Source organism: Galeopterus variegatus, unplaced genomic scaffold (genome assembly GCF_000696425.1).
Source record: "Galeopterus variegatus unplaced genomic scaffold, G_variegatus-3.0.2 Scaffold94, whole genome shotgun sequence".
NCBI lineage: Eukaryota > Metazoa > Chordata > Mammalia > Dermoptera > Cynocephalidae > Galeopterus > Galeopterus variegatus.
Genome location: NW_007726205.1, coordinates 106,251 through 114,565, shown reverse-complemented (window position 1 = coordinate 114,565; position 8,315 = coordinate 106,251).

Here is an 8,315-nt window from a genome sequence, read left to right as displayed (position 1 = left end):
GCACCTGTGTAGAAAATAAGAAAAGAGACCAAATCTCCCTATTGGTTAGATGACTGTTCTTTGCTTATTCTTTAAAGACAAGACACTCCAACACCTGGAAGACTGCTCCCAAATATCGTTGCCTATCGGCAACTGAGAATAAACGGGTCCCCCGTGTCTGTGGCCTGGATGAGAGAGATTAAAAAAGAAAGAATAAGACAGAAGCTTCTGTCTTCTTCCTTTTCTTGACCATGTGTTTAGCATCCACCCAAGACTCAAACATATTCATCTTCTAGAAAAGAGGCATCATACCGCGGAGAGATGGAATTGAATAACAACTCAGGAGAGAAGTCAGCAGCTGCACTTTTAATGAAAATATGGCCAAGGTCTTGAAAAATTCACAAATTCCAGGGTGCATTTGCACTTCTGCAGGGTTTATAAGTGTATTTTCAAATGCTTTGTTTGGTAACGGGTACACACAGATATATGTGTGTGTGTATATATATATATGTATGTATATTTGTCTTTAATGGGTTAAAAGTGGTTTTTGAGGTCTGTGTCTCTGATGTAGTTTCATTGTCTCACCTAAATAGTAGACCAGCTTCTCACCTGTCTAACCATGGTAAATTTATTTGTTTTATTGAGTATGTCACCTTCCTTTTCAATCATCAGTCCATCGAGTGCCGAACTCATGGGTGTGGATGTGTGGTGTGGTGAACACTGATTTCAATGTTGATAACCTTCTTCTGCAAGATTCTTGCAAACTGAAGTTCTGCAAAATTAAGCATTTTTCTTAGGCTTATCCAAAAAGTAGTGGAGCTAAGAAAACAGATGAGCCCAGATGCAAGTTTCCTGCCTCATTGCTTTATTTTGATTCTCTCCTCTTTGTTTACCCAGGGCCCTCCTCTCATGGAGCAGATTTCTTCTCTGCAGCTGTATTTTTGCGGTCGCCATATTAACACTCCATCAAAGTTAGCAGATAATTACTCTATTAGTATCAAGACCTGCAGCTTGAACTGCTTGCTTCTTGGCAACATTAATCACTCTTAAGGGTGTAGTCAGTTTCATTTTTTCTACTGATAATGCACAGCTGGGTGTTTCCATTATAAGCTTCTTTCATGCTTGATATTGTCTTGAATTTGGCATTTTTTTTTTTTATACAAGGAAGAACAGTGCATCCTAAAACAAACACATTTTGGAAATAATCAGACAGCAAAAGTATAATCAAAGTAAAACAAATTTATTTATTTATTTTTAAAAATAGGATTCTTTATACTAGTGAGCATTCCACTAATATCTGAATATGGGTGGGAGCCCAGTCTCCTCATGTGGTACCCAATGACATTATGGTTGGGGATGTAAGGTTGGCCAACATGAAGGCCTTGACTCTGCACTCACCTGAGATTATGTTTTTTTCTGTAGTGTTTGACTGTCCTTTCCTCCAGCCATGAAATGCAGGAACATGTGTGTGCTGTGTTTTGCATAAAGGAAACCCAGTAAAAACTCAGTGTTCATGGTTTTTATTGGGTCTCTTCACATAGACTCTCTGCCTGAGTCATCAGCTACAATGATCCAAATTCTGGATTTTCTGAAAGAAATTGGGGGTTTGTAGAAGCAGTCTAGACAGTCTGAAATAGCATAATTTAGTGCTTCACACACAGAGAAGAACGTTATCACTCAGTAATGTAGAGACTGTTCTGCTTATCAAGTTTTCGGATGCCAGTCCCAGAAACAGGTCTTTCTAAAGACAACAACCCCATGCCTATTACTTCAATGCTTTTCAAAACAATCCTGTATTTTAGTGACTCTTCTACCTTCTCATCATCTGGTATTCATTTTTCTTGGCCAATCACTTGGGACAGAGAATGAAATCGTGAACCACTGAGATATCAATGCTCATGAGAAAGATCTGAGTCCCTTTCAGCTGCTGTGCTCAGAAACATCAAGTCAAATTATGAATAAATTTTAGAAACTGAGTAATTCTCTATATAAGAGTGGCTCAAGCTCAGCCATGTCATTACTGTTGGGGTTCCTTTCCAGTTTTACACTCTGTCCTCCTGCGTGTTGGTTTCCACATCAGGGTCTTACCAAGATGGTGAGCACAAATGGAAGATGCACAGACTTTCTCTGCCACACTCCAGATGGAAATCTTCAACGTGTCTCCTCCTTAGGGTTGTAAAAAGCAGTTCAGAGAATCACTCCAGCAACCTTCCTGTCTTGTTTTTTTGGACAGAATTCAGTCCCAATCCCATTGTTAAGGCAAACAATGGAAGTATCGACATGATTGGCCTCAGCAAATCTAAATCCATCCTCCTCTCACTCTTTCTCCAGGAGACAGGAATGGGTTTCATTTCCATGAAGCACTCATGCTAATCCATGCATAAAATTAGGGTTCTGTTAGCCAGGAGAATGCTGTGTAGGTCACAATAATGCTGGAGACATTGAGCCTCTAGGGCAACTTGTCTCTCCATTACCCCAGGGAAGAGCCCACTAGTAGATTTATTGATCATGCACTCAATAAATTGCTTAAATCAGAAACAGATTAAAGGTTATCTATATTTTTAAAACATCTCTCTACTGAATTATTTAAGAAATTCCTTACACCTCTCAGATATGACAAGCATCTCAATGAATTTGGGAACACAAGCCCTTCTAAGTCACCTGAATTCAAACTTTTGTCTTCCACATGTAACCATCTTCTCTTGTGAGAAGTAGCCTTGAGTAATGAAGCCATCTCAGTGAGTTCTCAAAAGTTTTCTTCGATCAATATGCTCTATGACCTAGTAGCAAACATTCCCTTTAAGGGCTGTTTCATATTCTTGAGTCTCACTTTATATTGATTTATAAAGGTTCTCAGATTCGATTATTGTATCCTCCAATGTGTAAAGAGTCTGTGCTAGGGTGAATGTTTCCCACTAAGAATGTTGTAGAGGCAAATATATCATTGCAGCTTATTCATCTCATTTCATTAGCTTTAAGAAAATAGCATTTTTCTGTTTCTGCCTTGGAGGGATGAAAAGGGGGCCAAGCTTATTCAATGACATGAGATTTTGGGAACCTGATGAGGGACAGATAAAAATTTACAAATTTAGATTTCTTTTTTCTACCTGTGATGCAATACTTATAGATATATAATATCTATTATTTTTGAAAATAATATGTTTAAATGCAGTGAGGGTGAATATGTCATAGCATAATTGAGAGGGTGGTGATTCTCCACATAGATTTGCCCTCCTTTTTGAATGTAGAAAGGCAAGAAATTTAGCAAGCATGGTTAGCATGCAGAACATGTGGATTTGAATAAATTATCATATCGTATAGTAAATGCTGCCACCCGCCTTATCTGTGTCCATTCTCCCATTATTTCTCTTTCATGGAGCTGTAATTCTGTTCCCGTGACAATGTACTGAGCTAAAAAATTGCAGAGAGAAACAAAATTCTCAATTTCACAGTCTCTCTTGCAACTAGGAGAAGCTATGTGTCATACTGTGTCATTTTGAATCTTCTGTGGGCCAGACCTAGATTCTAACAAACTTTTCTAGTGGCTGTTAAAATAGTGGACCTTATTGCAAAATCATTTATTAAGTTCTAGATTCTCTGAATTTTCATTTTCATGGCTAATTTCCCCTTAATGAGTTATGTTTTCTCCTAATCTCTTTCCTGCTGACTTCTCATAAAAGTATATCTTAGTCCCTCACTAATCGACAATACTTTTTGACATTCTATTTGGTTTCTTTGGGCAAAGAAATTGCCATTGCTTTTTCTCTTACACATCGATGTTGGGAATCTGAAAGTACTTATCAGTGTTGTGTAGATAATGCTTTGTAAGTAGCAGGAGGTGAAAATGTTATCTGTGCTACTCCATGGTTTCAAGGTGACTTTCTCTGTCTACTCGTCTAAGCTAAGGTGTCTTTAAGATCCCAAAGAGCAATATGTCCCCCAAGGAGCCTGTCCAGGTCATACTCAGTAAGGATTTATCACATCCTCTCTCCTGCATTTTCTCTGAAAGCTTATCGGTAATACCCAGACAGGTCTTAATGTCATCTCTTTTACAACACTGTTGCACGTTTTTCTTTATGTTTCACTAATTACAGCGTTCTTAATGGCAGGGTTAAGGTTTTACTCATTCTGTGAATGCTTTCCAAGTGCTTAACACAGTACTGCATGTAGTATACATGGACTTTTATTTGTGAGCTGGATGGCTTCCCAGAAGTTCAATGACCTTTCAAAGATTACAAAGGGTGGGGATTGAATGTCCCCCCAAAACTCACTGAAGTTTAACCCACATTGTAACAGTGTTAAGTACATGGGGGATCCAATTATGGTATGTGAAAGGTGGGGCCTTTAAGAGGTGATTAGACTGTGAGGACTGTGCCCTCATGAAAGGATTAATCATATGCATGGTTCTGATGGCTTTATAAGGAGAGCACGTGAGAAACCTAATTCTCTTGCTCAGCCCATTCTCACCATGTGACAACCTGCATCACTGTAGTCACCACCCAAAAGAAGGTCCGCACCAGGACCTCGGACCTCGGACTTCCCTGTGTTCCCTGGACCTCGGACTTCCCAGCCTCCAAACTGTGAGAAATAAATTTCATTCCTTTATAAATTACCCAGTTTCAGGTATTCTCTTATAAGCAATAGAAATGGACTGCTACAATAAGCAAAATTTCATGTCTATTCTTTTTTTTTTTTTGGTCTGGGAAAAACCTGTGGTTTGTTTTTTTTTAATGAGATTGATAATGTTGCTTGAGATTTGAGAGAGAGAGAGAAAGAGAGAGAGAGAGAGAGAGAGAGAGAGAGAGAGAGAGAGAGAGAGNTGTAATTCTGTTCCCGTGACAATGTACTGAGCTAAAAAATTGCAGAGAGAAACAAAATTCTCAATTTCACAGTCTCTCTTGCAACTAGGAGAAGCTATGTGTCATACTGTGTCATTTTGAATCTTCTGTGGGCCAGACCTAGATTCTAACAAACTTTTCTAGTGGCTGTTAAAATAGTGGACCTTATTGCAAAATCATTTATTAAGTTCTAGATTCTCTGAATTTTCATTTTCATGGCTAATTTCCCCTTAATGAGTTATGTTTTCTCCTAATCTCTTTCCTGCTGACTTCTCATAAAAGTATATCTTAGTCCCTCACTAATCGACAATACTTTTTGACATTCTATTTGGTTTCTTTGGGCAAAGAAATTGCCATTGCTTTTTCTCTTACACATCGATGTTGGGAATCTGAAAGTACTTATCAGTGTTGTGTAGATAATGCTTTGTAAGTAGCAGGAGGTGAAAATGTTATCTGTGCTACTCCATGGTTTCAAGGTGACTTTCTCTGTCTACTCGTCTAAGCTAAGGTGTCTTTAAGATCCCAAAGAGCAATATGTCCCCCAAGGAGCCTGTCCAGGTCATACTCAGTAAGGATTTATCACATCCTCTCTCCTGCATTTTCTCTGAAAGCTTATCGGTAATACCCAGACAGGTCTTAATGTCATCTCTTTTACAACACTGTTGCACGTTTTTCTTTATGTTTCACTAATTACAGCGTTCTTAATGGCAGGGTTAAGGTTTTACTCATTCTGTGAATGCTTTCCAAGTGCTTAACACAGTACTGCATGTAGTATACATGGACTTTTATTTGTGAGCTGGATGGCTTCCCAGAAGTTCAATGACCTTTCAAAGATTACAAAGGGTGGGGATTGAATGTCCCCCCAAAACTCACTGAAGTTTAACCCACATTGTAACAGTGTTAAGTACATGGGGGATCCAATTATGGTATGTGAAAGGTGGGGCCTTTAAGAGGTGATTAGACTGTGAGGACTGTGCCCTCATGAAAGGATTAATCATATGCATGGTTCTGATGGCTTTATAAGGAGAGCACGTGAGAAACCTAATTCTCTTGCTCAGCCCATTCTCACCATGTGACAACCTGCATCACTGTAGTCACCACCCAAAAGAAGGTCCGCACCAGGACCTCGGACCTCGGACTTCCCTGTGTTCCCTGGACCTCGGACTTCCCAGCCTCCAAACTGTGAGAAATAAATTTCATTCCTTTATAAATTACCCAGTTTCAGGTATTCTCTTATAAGCAATAGAAATGGACTGCTACAATAAGCAAAATTTCATGTCTATTCTTTTTTTTTTTTTGGTCTGGGAAAAACCTGTGGTTTGTTTTTTTTTAATGAGATTGATAATGTTGCTTGAGATTCAGGTATTCTCTTATAAGCAATAGAAATGGACTGCTACAATAAGCAAAATTTCATGTCTATTTTTTTTTTTTTTTGGTCTGGGAAAAACCTGTGGTTTGTTTTTTTTTTAATGAGATTGATAATGTTGCTTGAGATTTGAGAGAGAGAGAGAGAGAAAGAGAGAGAGAGAGAGAGAGAGAGAGAGAGAGAGAGAGATGGGTCTTTTCCCCTACCAGGTATTTAGTCTTTACTGAATATAAGTTTTTACTGAATTTGAGTGAATTAAGGAAGAAGAAGAAACGAGGAGGACATAAATACAATTGTACACACTTTTGGGGGTCTCTCCATACACTTTTGCTTCTTCTTACTGCAGTTCCTTTTGGGATGATCCATCCATGTAGGTTTTCCCCAGCTTTATGCAAGAGTAATCTTACAGTATCCTGCCTTTTCCTTCTTGCTTTCTTCTAGAGAGAGTTACCTCTGAGAGGTGGCTCCTGATGAAGAAGAGATTGATGCTGATGGAATAAACAAATACATGATTCCCCCATTTCTGCTGAGAGTGGAGAGTCCTGACATACATTTTATGAGATGCCTCAAAATGTCTTGTGGAATCGGATACCATTTGACCATGAAGTGGTGGATTTCCATGATAGGGCATCTTTAAATGGACCTTCCTTACTCACTGTTCATTGGAATTATGCTATCAACCTACCCGTACTGAAGCCAGATTCCCTGGGATTCACAGTTATTAAAATTCCAGATAATGTCTACACAGTCCCGACATTATATATAAGATGTGTATGTGATCTGTGTCTAACTAGGATGAACTATTTCAAATCACGTAAAGTTTGCTCAGTGACAGGTACATTTCTCTGCTTAATATGGTCTCTGAGTATAGACTTGTGCATGATAAAAAGTCAGTAAACGTGAAGATAATGGAGAAGAAAACTAGTGAGTTTGCTCAAAGAGACTTTGGAACTTAAGAATTTGTTTTCCTGTAGTAATCACTCAACCTGCCATCTGTAAAACAATTTAACTTCTTTTGTAGATCTCAAAAGTTTTAAAAGATAGTAGTGTACTTAAAAATCATTAGCAATATTTTCTGCCCCACCCTATAATTTTTTTCCAAGTATATTTTTTGGGACAAAAATATTTTAATTTTTTTCCTGTGATCAGGTGAAGAAATTGCCCATAGAATTCACCTGAATGTTAGTCACATTTAAAATGGAGCATAAAAAAAGATGCCTGGAAAAGTTATGTTGCACATGATTCTACAGTTGAAACTCAGATTAATTCTGTTTATACAAAGGGTTCAGCTCTATGCATTTGGATAAGTAATAAATCTCATATTCTCATTTTCTGATGAACAAGGAAGTTTTGCTGTTTAAATATTTGCTGATCTAAGAAACTAAATAAATTATGACTCACAGAACAAGGCTTTGCTGTATAAAATGTAAGCACTTTGTAGGAGAAAAGAAAAAGAACTGTGTCCACAGGATTTCAGCCTTTGTTGTGTATTTGAGTAAAAAACTGTTTCTGCACTTACTCTTGAAAATCGAAGACTGAATTTCCAGTGTGCATGGAAATCCAATTGGATTAGTCCATTTCTGTTGCTTATAACAAAATACCTGAAACTGGCTGATTTATAAAGAAAACAAAGTTATTGCTTACAGTTTCTAAGGCTGGGAAGTCAAAAGTCCATCTGGTGGTGGTGACAGTGACCCAGGGGTCTCACATTACAAGATGATGGAAGCGGAGAGAACAGAAAGAGAAAGACAGACAGATTCTCTCTTCTTGTAAAGCCCTCAGAACCACGCCCGTGACCACCATTTTTAACCCATTCACTACTGCACGGTCCTGCAATCCAATCACCTCTTCAAGGCTCCACCTTTCAATTACCATGATACGAGTTCCCACCCTAAGAACATTCACAGTGGGGGCCAAGTTTCTGATACATAAAACTTGGGGGACACGATTCAAGCTTCAGTGAGTTTGGGGGGGGGGACATAACTCAATCCAGTACACCAATAGAAACAGAGATTGCTATATAAATAATTATTTTTAAAATATTACCTAAATTTACACCTATAAATAAAAGTGTATGAGGGTAGTTCAAAAAGTTCATAGACAGATTAGTATTATTATTATATTTTTTTTTT